The sequence below is a fragment of the Hetaerina americana genome, unplaced genomic scaffold, assembly GCF_022747635.1.
Source record: "Hetaerina americana unplaced genomic scaffold, ioHetAmer1.1.p SCAF_8, whole genome shotgun sequence".
Classification (NCBI taxonomy): domain Eukaryota; kingdom Metazoa; phylum Arthropoda; class Insecta; order Odonata; family Calopterygidae; genus Hetaerina; species Hetaerina americana.
Window position 1 is genome coordinate 65,845,633 of NW_027287427.1, and position 14,520 is coordinate 65,860,152.

Below are 14,520 nucleotides of genomic sequence, written 5' to 3' on the forward strand. Positions count from 1 at the left end.
GAAAAATATCGCCGGTATAATACACGAGATAGATGGTAGATATACATACGACTCGTTCATAAATATATATTTCACGGTCTGAAGTAGTAGGATATTTAGGGGATACGACCGACAACTGAGATCATTTGAACCATTAGGAATGGATAGGGAAGGAGGAAGGGTGGAGAGAAACCCAGTTGCGGCAATAGCCTACTCTTAAGGAAACGCGCGAAGGGGTTTGCAGCCTGAAGTCCAATCCGACGGACGGTGTACTCACTCAAAGTACCTTCACGAAGCACATCAAGTGGCGATCGGGAAGCCAGTACGCCAACCACCGTAACTTAGCACCATTCCCCTCAATTCTGAAGTATTGAAACACATTTTCATTTAATGTGTCAGCATTGTCCAACTAAAGGAACTGTTAAATGGCTTGTAGCTTTGATTAAACTTCTTAAGCATAACCTGAAAGGCGATTTAAAAAAAACTGTTTTGAGGAGGAATGTGAAGGTACTGCGTACTACTGTGACATTTTTGCTTCTGGATCCAAAATTTTATTCAGCGTATTTCTCTGTGAATACCAAAACACAACTTTTGACGACACTTGAAAAGAGTACGCATTTACAACGGATTCTACGCGAAATATGACTTTCGTCGAAAAGGGTATAATTCATCGAGAAGCCATCCTAGGGTTTGTGAAATTCATACATTCAATGAAGAGTGTGGACTTTTTTCCTTGCATGCAACTTCAGTGTGTTTTCCATGAAGTTACATGACAAATATGATAAAATTTCGCCGCTTATACTATAGATAGGATTTTCCAACGATTTCACGCGGTATATGATCCCAAGAGACCCGATCGGTAGCTCAATTCCCTACCAAATTGGATACCACAATCTATCAAATACCTACCAAATAAAATAACAGGTGGAAAAGTTTACCTATGTGGGAAGTGCATACGACCGAGCTGTTAAAAGTAATTTGAAGATATCGAGAGGAATTGAGTTAGACAAAGAAGTTTTCACTAGGAGGAGTAAGTTGATTGGGAACATTGAGCAAGGTTGTTTAGAAGAGATTAGTATAAGATTTGAATTGTATAGGGTGTGGTTTTGTAAGGCGCAGAAACATGGTCGTTGAAACAAGATGATAGGGGTTTGACATGTGGGTGTGCAGAAGGACGTAAAAAGTAAAATGGATGGGATGGAAAACAAACGAAGATGTGCTAAGCATGGTGGGGGAGCAGGGAGGATTGTTGGGAGAAATCCAATGGAAGCAAGAAGGTGGATGCTAAGCATTTGAATTGGGGATGGAAGGTTGAAGACTGATAGAGGAGAGGGCGTTAGGTATGCGAGGGAGGGAGGAGGGAAGGAATGGGCACATTGGATGGAATGAAGCGAGGGAGAAAGTATGCGGAATTGTAGAAGAGTTTATTGTAGATGAGGGCGTCAGGTTGTGCCCTGCCAGGCGAGGCATGGGAGTGTAGCACGTCTAATCTCGTATGTCCATTCAAAACGTACCAACTTCAAACGATAGACAATCGAATGAAATCATTTGCGCCATAGGGATGGACAGGAAAGGATGGAGGGTGGAGAGAAACCCGGCATTAGCCTACTATTTACGAAAGGCACCAAGGGGTCCGCAGCTTAACGTCCCATCCGCCGGACAGTGTACTCACTCAAAGTGCCCTCCACAAAGCACCTCAAGTAGGGATCGAGATACCACTGAAAAAGATTCAACACCACCGGGATTAAAACCCGAGCCCTTTGGGTGGGAAGCCAGTACGATAGCCACCGCAACATCTCGATCCCCCAAATGACAAGAATAAATTTCACTTTCAAGAGCATAGATTCTCCATGATCAACCCATGAAAAGATTTTATTGGGTTATTCTCTTTAAACATGGCCTCTTCTAGGGAACGTTTATTTTGATATTGATATCGAGAGGAAAGGAATCAGTTGTTATCGTATTTCTGGCATAAATATAAGAAGGTCCAAAGATGGGAGGCGTGAGCAGAATTTGGAAGCAACGGACTCCTTTCAATAAATATGTATATAGAAGAAATTGCCGCAGTAGGCGTCCCCTTCCTTTTCTCACCTAATTTATTCCTACTACTTCTTCACGGTACCCTGTAAGTCACTGCCAGGGTATGTGGTAGAGGGTGATCCCTAAACAGATATGCAAATTCAACAATTAAGTTTTCTCTAATGTTAGTTACCAAACAATATGTCTAATATTAAAAAAATGGATGTAATGTTAACATAATATAAGTTAACCACGGTATATAAGTGAAAAATACTATTTAATTAATGAAAGACAAGCCACTAATAACGAAAAATAATAAAATAAAGGTTAGATAAAATAATGGTGACCAACGTACTAGACTACTTAAATTAGAATAAAAATATTTCCTCTCTGGTCCCCCTCATTTGTTCTGAAATTTGAAAACATTTAAAATGATTTACCTGCTTCTCCAGCGATTACCGGATAAAACTACCATTTTAAAAATTCCTGAAGTCAGAATTAAGCTGAGTTTCTTTATATCCATTATATCTGAACAAGCCGTTAAAGAAGTGAACATCACTAGATATAAATTCAGCCCTTCACGAAACATATCATGACGCCTAAAAAGTCCGGATTGAAAAATAACTCGACTAACGTGCATGATACCCTGCAAGCCACCAGGAAGGCATATGGCAGGGAGTGCATTCACACCAGGAATGTATCGTAAAACAAGAGAAACCGGTCACGCATTCTTCTTGAAAGAATTGTATTTACAAAATACTTACTTATATTAGGTAAAGAAAAAAATCCTCCAATTCGTGAAAAATGTACCATTAACATTAGTAAAGGGATAATGTGTAAAGAAAATGTTTGGTATAGTTAACAAAATGCTAGCATACCAACCAAGAATACAACGAAAAATCATCGACGTTGGGGAAAAATAAAATATCAGGACTATTGAAAACAAAGATTATATCACCTAATAGTGCTGTTTATTTCCTAGTTAAAATGAATCGCAACTATTTCTTTCTGTCATTATTCTCCAAAAAAATGACGTATTAAATCTGTTTTTCAATATATTTCTCCTATCTTTAATAAATGGGCTTGTCATCCATTAAATGAGGTTTCTCCTTTGTGCTGAACGTCATTAGAAAACTAATTCATCTCAAGTTTACCCAAGGGATTTAATCTAGAATTCTGAGTGTTGGTTGAATGCTCCCGGGTGTGCCCTAAACAAGAGAGTAGTAACGACGCTCCTTTTATTTACCATCGCTTTTTTTCAATATCCTCTCGGTGAAACCTTATTTTCAGTTCACTTAGCTACATATTTGCTGCATATGCTTAAATAATCCAAGAGAATTCATAAGTGCAAGTACACACATTTTAAAACGTGTGAATAATTTCTTAGTGAGCTCCATCATGCTTCTTATCAGGTCTCAAACATCGTTTGCTAATTTGAGGTTTCATTCTATCGGCATTACCGACGCCGAAAGTGCAAACCTTAATTCATGAAATGCACCCTCTTCTCCGTTCCGCAGCGCGTCGCGGCTCCAATTGCCAGCGTGCTAAGGAACACCGCAAGAGGGTTTTCGGCCGTCTTTCCTCATATTTCCTCCCTCGAATTCTCACCGATTCTCTTTACCCCCTCCCCCCTGACACACCCATTTAAGAACCACTATTTCCTCCCCCCCATCTTGTCGGGGAACGCCCTCAACCCGCTACTTTAAACGGAAATTGAACAGCTAGAAGAATAGGGAATCTGAATTTATAGGATGGCACATGGGTGTATTGTTAAGGGCTTTTGAAATGGAAAAGGGGTGGGCTGTTAGTCTCCCGTGCGCTGGGTTTTGGACTCGTTGTGTTTGGATGTAAGAAGGTTTTGGGTCTGCCAGGTATTAAGTGAAGTGTTGAGTTATATGCCGCACGGAAGGGGGGATTGGTGAATAGGGGGCGCGGTTGAAGAAATAGTGGAGATATCCTCTAATGGGAATTCTTCGACGAACGTGTGCGGTGTCTCAGCCACTAGGAAAGAGGTGTCGCTGAAAGGACTCCCTTAAAAAGCGATCGCTGACAAGCAGTTTAATCAAACGGTGCATTCTCCCGACTGTAAGGGACTCGGAATTCCATTACGCGCCATTTAATTCATTTTGGCTCAAGTTTACATCTTTCGATACGCTCGCTCAATGTGAAACTGTCTACGATCAATGGTATAATACCTGAATCTCTTCAAGGAGTATTATGTTTACGAAACTCTAATCAATTTACTAAGGCAGAGGCCATTAATTTCTAGGTTCGGGCATGAATGATTTAATATGGGCTAAGCTAATATAATGAGAATACGAATAGAATCAAAAGATGTTTATAGAATTCACTTAAAAGTTAAAGCCAATTTGACCATAATTTCTCAATGCTACTCAACTGCTTTTTACATATTTCTCTTCATTCATTGAAGCGGAATTAGTGAATTTAGACTATATAAAAACTTAATGTGAATGCAAAATTAGATAAAGGGTATCGGGATGGTGCGGTGGCTAACGTACTGGCCTCCAAGTCCTCCAGTGGGCTCGGGGGGAATCCCAGAGGCGGCAGATATTTTTCAGTGGTATCTCGATCCCTACTTTAAGTGTTGTGGAGAGTACTTTGAGCGAGTACGCCGTCCGTCGGATGGGATGTTAAGCTGCGGACCCCTTGGCGCCTGTCATTAAAGAGTAGGCCAATGCCAACACCGGGTTTCTCTTCACCCTAAATCCTTTCCCATCCATTCCTAAAGGCGCAAATGACCTTAGCAGTCGGTCGCCTCCCCTAAAACTACCACTTCTACGATCCGAAAGCTAGAATTGAAAAATAGGCTAGGCATACCAGTTTCAAGTTGCTATTAGCATGACTGAAAATGAACATATTACCAAAGTTTTGAAAGAAAATTGGTGATATAGGTCTATTTATAGGTTAATTATTAGCAAAGAGCATCATGTTTGATGAATTTTCAAAGTTATGTTTCAAATACTTTATTAAAACGGGTTTCCAACCAGCAAATGGTTTTTGACAGCTCATCCAAGTAACTTGTTGTCTGCAAATTTCATAATTCCCTCTTAACCTTTTGCACTGATATCTGCCATTACCTGTCTCTTGTCCTTGATCTAACCTTATAATTGTTGGAGATCATTTGCACAGTTAAAATTATTTAAGTAAAATTATACAGAGTCATTCTTCATTCTCAGGGCTAACCTATTGAATAGCTGAAAAATTTTACAACTTCGATCCATAAGAATAGTACACGTTACAGTTAGGCCAGAGGGTAAATTGATAAAGGTCCTTATTTATCATCCTCGTTTCTCATGACCGCTCACACACAATGCCTCGAAACACGAAACCGGCTGGTTATTTAGTTAACGGAATGTTTAATTGCATTTAATCTTTATTATTTTTTTAATTGACAATTCATCTTTATCGCGCTAGTCTACCCGAAATTTGTTTTTTTTAAAGATAGGGCAGAATTCACCCCGAAGTAAAACTTAAGGTGGGTGTAATCCACGCACTGTGTGTTTGGGAGGCAGTTCCGTCCATATGCCACCGTTCGGGTATCCGCTATGTTTAAGTAACCGGAAAATCGTACCATTTGGATTTAGGGTGAGATTTTACTATGACGGTACCGGGTAGTTTGAGCTGGGTACCTCACTTAGGTTGGCGGAAGTCCCATTTACTGGACTGTCACGCCACATCCATCAATCACGTAAGTGTGAGCAAGTTCCTCAAAAAATTAGTGATACGAAAATGGGGAGTATCGGTCCCCCTTTTGCTATTTTTTGATTTTCGTCGGTTCAATTTTTACCCATTGACTTTTCGACCTGATTTTCCGAAAAATGTCAGGATTTCAGGATTGCATTACCTTCTACCAGAGGGAGACTACGTGTGAATGATCAGGTAACACCATATCCCCCTTGCAGCATTGTAGTAGGTTGATCTTGGATAGCGAAACACTAAAAATCTGTATCATGATGAAAACGAAATTTATTGAATAAGGTTATATGAGTTATTCTCGTATCTTCTTATAGCAATATAGATGATTAAATAATTCGAAAGAAGGATTTTCTAGTGTATATTTTGGTCCCCCCAGTCACCGGGTTTATTTGGCTCATTTTACTCGTAGGTATGGTTCATAGAGATTCGGCAGCCCATGCTGACTTCGTTTTGGCTCCCAATTACTATCTATCACTGGTCCTATCTTCCAAAGAAGTTCAATGAATTGGACACTCAGTCAAATATCTGTTTGAATGCTGAAATAGGTAGAGCGCAGCAAAGAGGTGCTAGATTTGTAAGACGCTATTATGAAAAACTTAATAGAGTATCAGAATATTAGAGAAACTAAGTTGGGAGGTACTCTCATAGCAAAGTTTAACGTGCGGAATAAATCTCTTACAAAAATTGTAAACAGGACTCCTAAGCAATAATTTCAAAAATATACGATATCTGATCACTGATACATTCCTAAGCCCGAAAAGTGAAGAGTCAGGCGTGATATTGTGGAATCGAGACATAATGAAAACTTCGTTGCAATTTTCCACAGTTAAAACTTTATTGCCGACCATGGTTTCGATACACTGTATCATCTTCAGGTGATCCACCTGAAGATGATACAGTGTATCGAAACCATGGTCGGCAATAAAGTTTTAACTGTGGAAAATTGCAACGAAGTTTTCATTATTCCTAAGCCCCTTCCAACTTGATACCAATTAGTTACACTCCTCATATATTGTAATTAATCATGGATGAGCCAATATGTTCACACAGGAGCCATATTTCGCTCTCAAACACTTTTTCCCGGAAGGCCATTTGTAAAAAAATAAGAGGATGAAAATATATTTAATTTGCAAGAACATTTGGATATTAAAAATGATGGCTATCATGGAAGAAAAAAGGGACAACGAAAGAGAATATTTAAAGTTGTTTCGTTCAAATTAAAAAAGATATGAATGCTATACTAAGGTATCAAGACAATACCTCTAGCACAACATGACTGTTAAACAGCACGAACGTGAAGAATGAGGTTTCTTCGTGGCTCTTTGAATTTTTACTTCAGTATTGGTTGGGTATGAAGTTCGAATCACCCATTTTTTTAATTATAAAAAAATCTACCAATCATGACAGGTTGATTTATTTAATATAATTCATTCCTGAGAACATCTTTTCGAAAATATATTGGGGCTACCGCACACCGAGGTCATTTTCATTGTTACTTTAATTCAATTAACATTCTAATTAAAAAAATATAATTTTTCCTCTCAAAATTTTTAATTGCTCAACTCGATTACTTTTTGGCAATAAAGGAGGAAACCTAATTAATTTTTTACGGAGAAATGAATAGTAAATCCAGAGTAACGTTAGTTTGAAGATATATTCACTTTAATTTACTAGTCTGTTGATATTATTCATGCATTTGTACCAACAAAATAAATATGAAAGGGATAGTGTAACCAAAATAAAGGACTTTTTATGTTTGTGAAAATAATTAAGGCGGTAGGTTAGTTCGTTTTGTTACTAAGTAATTTTTTTCTGACAAGGTTCTTGCTCAGAATTTAAATTCTATCGATATGATTTTCCATAAATATTCTCAGTATGGAAAATGTGAGATAATAATTTGTTTTATCTCTTTTGTTAAAAACTTCCAGGTTTATAAGGAGAAGAATCGTTATTATAAGGTCAGAAAATACAGGTATATCGTGCAAAAATATTTCCTTTTTCTAGAAGTCGCACATTTAGACAGTTGAGTTGTTTAATTATACCAATTACAAACTTCAACAGCCAAGAAGTATCTGAAATTTCTCATGCGGGTTTTTGTTTTTAAGTTCAAGCGTTTTTTATGCATTTGAAATTATTCCGGTCTGCTCATTCTTTAGTTACAAATTGCCATTAATGCCTTGAGTAAAAGTAGGCTAACGAGAGATATGACTCATAGCTTACTTTTATCAGTCACTTGCGGGAAAGGAAAGTTTTTTCCTTTTTATACTTAAGATTAAAGCACATTTAAAATCGTATCTTCTCTTCTCTTCTAGTAACTTTACTTGAAGATAAGCATGTATCAGCAACTTTGCCCACTCAGCCATGTCATATCTCTTCAGCCATTACTAGCGCACACTTAGAAAATTTCCTATCAGTTAGCGGTTTACCCTGTTTGGCCATTATCTGAGCTACAATACATCAATAGTATTTGATGTCAGGGTTTTTTTCATTCGTCCCCGTAAAATACTTTCTCCTAATTTTCCTTGTTTTAGTCCTTTTAACGATAAATAAAGTATTGTCATTCTTGAAATACTTTCGGTTTCTCAATGTTTTGTTACCCAGTATTTTTTAAATGGTACTCTTTAAACTCTGCCACAAATATCTCACGAATGAGACGAAAATACTACCTTTTTCTGCAAGAAGAAATAATTAATGGTCCATTCTACTTTGAATAAAATAACTCTTCTCTTTGGAATTTTTATGAAAACCTGTCTTCAGATATCATTTTAAGTTCTAGATTTTAATGCAATTCAGTTTAAATAAACGTTTAGCAAAACATCTAAAAAGAACTTTCACCCCCAGAATACGACACAAAACCGTATAATAATCGGGTATTATCCCAAAAAGTCTTCACACTTAACTCTTTGGCGCACTATAAGAATGCCATAACTTACATACAGGTGTATCGATGTGTATCGATGCATACCTGTATATCAATGTGTGCATTGCCCGAGTAAAATATCACTTTTGCCGCTCACACGAAGATCTTTCGTTGGCTGGATTTGGCTCGCTGGTTGAAGTTTGAAGAGATCTGCAAATTTCCATTCGTCATTTTGATATAGTTTCTGATTTCCTTCTTTCTGTCCTTCACGCCTTAACCCCTCCTTCTAATCTCTCAACATCTTCAATACTCCATCGGCATTCAGCATGCCTCTTAGCTCAAAAAGACATATACACTGCAGTAACAATGACATAATCTCATAACAGTTACGTAGGAGCGTAGATTCAATAATATTAGCCTCTTATGACATTATTTGTTAAATTGATGAAGTTCGTATCCTTAAACGTAATTTTTTGCATTGATTTCCGATCTCATTTGAGCAGTTAAAATTTTTAAGCTCAAAACATTACTCTGTGCTCATGAAGTAGTCACCGAAGATACGCAAACGCAAATCACCGCGGGATCCAGCGAGACTAAACCTATTGGAATGAAGACATATGTCCTGTTGTTTAGTTGATGTAAATTGAGTGCTATCCTATGGATGAAAATAATAATAAAGAACGAGTGAGGAAGAAACTACTATACTTATCGATATTTCAGTTGACAAGGCGACCGACCATCAACCGGGGATATGCGTGTTCGGGCTTGGCACCCGGGAGACGTCATTGAGATAGCACCGTCCGCTGTCAAGTGATATCTCAATCTATCATGTGTCAAATGTATGTATACATGTCTAGTATGGATACGGAGGATATGGAAAAAGGTGAAATAGAGGGAAAGGAAAACAAAGGAAGCAATACTAGGCAGGGTGGGGGAAGATAAAATTATTGGGAGAAATCCATAGGCTGGAGAGTTGGATGCAAAACATTTTCATCGGCAATAGACAATTGAAGAGTGTTATACAAAGGGGAGGACGCTGGTTAAGTAAGGTAATAGGAGGAAAATAATAAGAATGTTGGATGAAATGAAGGAATGCAAATTTAAAGAATGGATTGTAGTGTATGGGGTTTTGCCTTGGCTGGGTAGTTGGGGCTGTGAAATTGAGCGGAGGTTGGTCTGCGTCCCTTCAAAACCTAACTTCAACGGTAGTCTACCAAATCACAAAATAATAATAAATATCTCATCTTAACGGTAGATATATTCATAATTCTCAAGCTTCCTTTATTTTCCAAAAAGTACTAAATAAGGTCGGCCTTTGCCAGATTTTCTACGAATTTCTAAATTATTGATACCAAAATGCATAGCGTTGTTCCTTTAAAAACACAGCAAAGTAGTTGGTGAAAATATATTCTATTTCATAATATTCTTTACCTAATTCGATATAGATAGAAAATGTGCATACGCGAATAACTTCATTTTATAATAGGAAGAGAACGTTACCCATGATCTATTTCCAATTAATTTAAATTATTGATCCACCGCTGATTGAAAATGTTTGATAATGTGGAACGATTTAAATAAATAATTGGATAGTAGCCCTGAGGCATCACTTCATATAATATGGGGAATGTATAAATGATATCTCATGCACTCTGACGCATACCTTAAGTGTAATAGTGTTAGCATTCTATCTTCAATTGTAAGTCATTCTCGTAATATATTTCGTCTATCAAAATGGTGTTTAGTAGATTCAGAATCGAAAAATTACACTCTGTTAATTTGCAAATACCATCAATGATTTTATTTCACATATTGTCTGTCATCTGGAGGGACTTAACATTTCACCATTCCTTTCTGGGGTAAATTTTACAAATTGAAGGCTATAGAAATTTTATTCAATGTGATACCACCGTAAAATAAGTCATATTACTGCTCTCTGAATCAGAAATAATTTCTTTGATTACGATAATTCCACATGTTAAAAATCAAATACTAAATGGATATTATGTCCTCAGAGCAATTATGTCCTATAAAATTTCATTAAAATTACTCAGTATTTGGTTACGTACAAACTAATTATTTGACGTGTTATCCCTTTCTGCTTTTTATCCATGAACTTTGTCATTGATTAAAGACAATACTTCTCGAAAACAACTGTTTCCTCTCTGTAACGAACATAAAAATAACTAAGCTATTAGTTCCATGGGGTTTTGGAAATTGCATACGTATTCAGTGTACAAATCATCTCGCACTTCTTATTTTATTATTTAGTGACTCCTTTTGCTAAGCTGTGAATAAAATTTGACAGGTATATGAGAAAAAGTTCTCTTTTTTATTACTTTGATCGGAAGAAGAGTATGTCGTTTCCCTATTCTACGAGGAACGCTTAGAAATTTACTCAAATTTGATGAAGCAACAGACTTCTTGGGAATAAAATGCATAAAACAGCGTAAGCAGCGAAAAGCATTCTTATCTTCTATTTTTCAAGCACCTGATAACTACTTCATGTGCTTATTGTCCTCAAAAAATTTCAATGGCATGCTTGAAATCTTCATAGTATACATTAATATTAAATATGACATGGGTGACAATAGTTGTGATAATGGGAAAAAATATTTTAATTTGCATATTTAAAATATAGGGAAAATTTCAAATACTTTTTGAAACTTCAGTGATAATTCCAAGATTCCAATTTGAATTTAGTACTAAGATGAGAAGAAGGTGATAAAGAGAGCCATCATTTTTGTCAACCCTAAAAGTTATGGGAAAAGGGTTCAATTAACTCAAAGAGAATTAAGAGATCAGTATGAAACAAAATTCCGTCGACCAGCGCGGCGCGCATGAGCTGAGGCTTCATTTACGGGTGGTCAATGGGATCCGATTTATAATGGGGTGACAGGAGGAATTGTGGATGGTCCATAGATAACCTGTCATTTTTACCATCTGAGTCTAAATTGAAACGACCGAACGCATACCCTCGGAATGCCCCCAATGAGCCTAAATGGATTCTGGGCACTGATGGCTTCCTCGAGGGTTAAACAGAAAAAAAATGCGGGTGGACTTAATTTTAAGCTGCTATGGAAAGGTCAAAGAGGTAGTTTTTCCTCGAGGAATAATCCCCTCCGAAACCAATCATACTTAGTTTAGGTGCCACTGTGCGGGCGGGACGACGGAATCATTCGATCCGTAAACTACTTCATGGAGGAAAGGGTGGGGGGTGGGCGGGTTGGGGGTAATGAATGGAAACCAATTCTTATCCATTTCCCCTCAGCGCACCGGGGTAGGATATGGCATATGCCATTAGACGAGTGGGTGAGGGTACGCGTGGGGCGGTGCGGGGTAGGGTGGGTAAATTAAAACACATATAGGTCACGCTTTCAAACTCAGAACCGAATAGTCAAATAACCCGGAACGGATAAAAAATTGCGACGGCACGGCGAGAATGCCAGCGCCATTAAGGGGGTCAGGATTTAATCACCATGGTAACGGATATTGAGACGTAGGAATATGTCCATGGGACGGCTCTTGGTCGGGATGGGAGCGGGTAGGGAGACAGGAGGGGTTTTTGGGGGTCCTGGGTGGCAAGGGGGGAGGGATGGAAATGCCGCTAACAGGGATGCGGGTGGTTTTTTTTAGGGTTCCAGGGGGAGAGGGACGGGAAGGAAGGAAAGGTCAATGCTGCCACATCGCCGTGACGGTGCCCTTAAAAGCCTCGTTGTAATCATATCACGAGGCTTCCGTCGTCCTAAACCTCTGCGCCCGGCTCCCTCTCACATCCCTTTCCCGTTTTCCTGCACTGATCTTCTCCCGTTCCCTTCCTATTTCCTCCGGCCTCGATCTCACGGGAACGTTTCCTCTAATTCCTGTCTTCCCTATTCCTAATTTCCTACTTCACCCGGAACATTTTCCTCGATGGGGTTCGCCAAAAATTTGCGGTTGTACTGCCGCTCGTCTGGTAATCACACCGGATGCTCTCCCACCGACGACACGTATCCCTCATGGACATTTTCAGCATATAGTATAGTTAACAGAGCAGAATGTTTCGATGAAATTACCTGAAATTTTCAGATTGATATGACAATACTTCATAAAGAAAATGATTGTATCCACGCATAACAAGCGCGTGGGTGTAAAAGATTGAAATTCATAGCCAAGCCTGGGTCCTGATTGCAGATTGTCCAAGGTGTCTATTATGTGAAGAAGACCATCGGAAAAAAATTGTCTTGGTCAAATTTATTTTTCCACTGAAAGCTCGAACGCGTCATTTTCGCCAGAAAGGGCACGGGTTGGGATATCTGTGGATCGCGAACGAAATGGTGCGTATTTTGGAAAAGGCGTGAGACATATATTTTAGTTTATTTTGATATTAATTCCAAATACTTGTTGGCCATATCATTTGATTTTACACAATATGGTTTGAAGTTACTTAATGGGACTGACGACGGATCACTGAAATAATTTTATTAAGACAATACTTTTGTTCACCTTGTCTCGACGACTAAAACGATTTCGTGAATTGGTCGATTCGGAATTGCACTTGAGATGCCTTTTGCAATATAGTACTTCGTAATTTTCACATGCGTATCTATTAACTTAGCTAAAATTGACGTTAATTTGAAAAAAAAGTTATTCCATCACAATTGTGTTAGGATCGCGTCCCTTCTCTGAAAGTTCTACATTTGAATAATGAGATCAAATTTTAATGAGGTAATTTTGATGCTCTTTAAAACTTAATAAGACATATCTCACTATGGAAGGGTAACATAATAAAGGCTGAAGATTAATAAAGGGAGTGCATTTCTCGAAGGAGGTCACCTAATGAAACTTGGTAAGAGGTAGATTAAAGTTTTCTTTGTGTGCCTTTGGAGTATAATTTCTTCTGATAATAATCCCAGTTTGAATGGAAGTAGTCTCTGGCAGCGTACCGTGAAATCTGCCGACACTCATTTCAATCTTTATGATGATTTCATAAAATCCGCTTTAACTCAACCTTCGTGAGCTCCCATATAATCTTTTCCTTCGTGTCGCCACAGCTTGAACACACTGGAATGCCATTTGCCTTAATCTTTCTCGTATTCTGTTTGTTTGGTCTCTTTCTCTTCGAGCAGCCTTTTCTCGTCACCTTTTTCTCTATGGGCCTCATTTCCACCGAGCCTTCCCTCTAAATTACGAAAAACATTCGACACACTCCATATCCCAAAACTTTACTCTTATGGTCCCATGACGAAAATAAAAAGCGTCTCCGGATTATCCTAATTTGCCCTTTTTACCACTTTTACTAGCGATGATACATCAAAAGGTGAGGTAGCCACATAAGCTACTCGTCGGTATGAATCAGATTAGCTTCAAAAAGAGTTTTTCAATCTAATATTCTGCAAATTTTAAATGTTTTTAATGCCTAAGGATTTAGGCAGTATACCGTACAAATTACACGTTGTCCTGAGGCAATATATACCTAATCGAGGCTTGTGTGTTCATTTTTAATGGAAATGTTGATTAATTTTTTAAGAATGCTGGACGCGGAGGACTTAGACGATCCTTAAAATATATACTTTAATTGAATAACATAGGGACAATAAATATTTCGGTTAAAAATATTAAATATTCTTTTGTGTCCATACAAATATAATTACCTAACAAATTATTTATTGAAATTAACTACACTTTTAAAAATTCAAATACATCTTTTGAACTTTGGAGAGATTCTAAGGTGTGCCACAGATATTTGAAGCACTAACGTAAAGCTAATTTTGAAATTTGAGAGCCATTCTTGGAATTAAAAAAACTTGAATATTAATCGTCCTACTCTAGTTTAAACTGAACCAAGCGCCACGCAAAAATTTAATTTGGCACTCCCTTAAATGCCTTTGACGAGTATCATAAAAATGTATTCCTATTTAAGGTAGAGCACAATTTAAAGTTTTTGGACTTTTAGTAAGTCATAC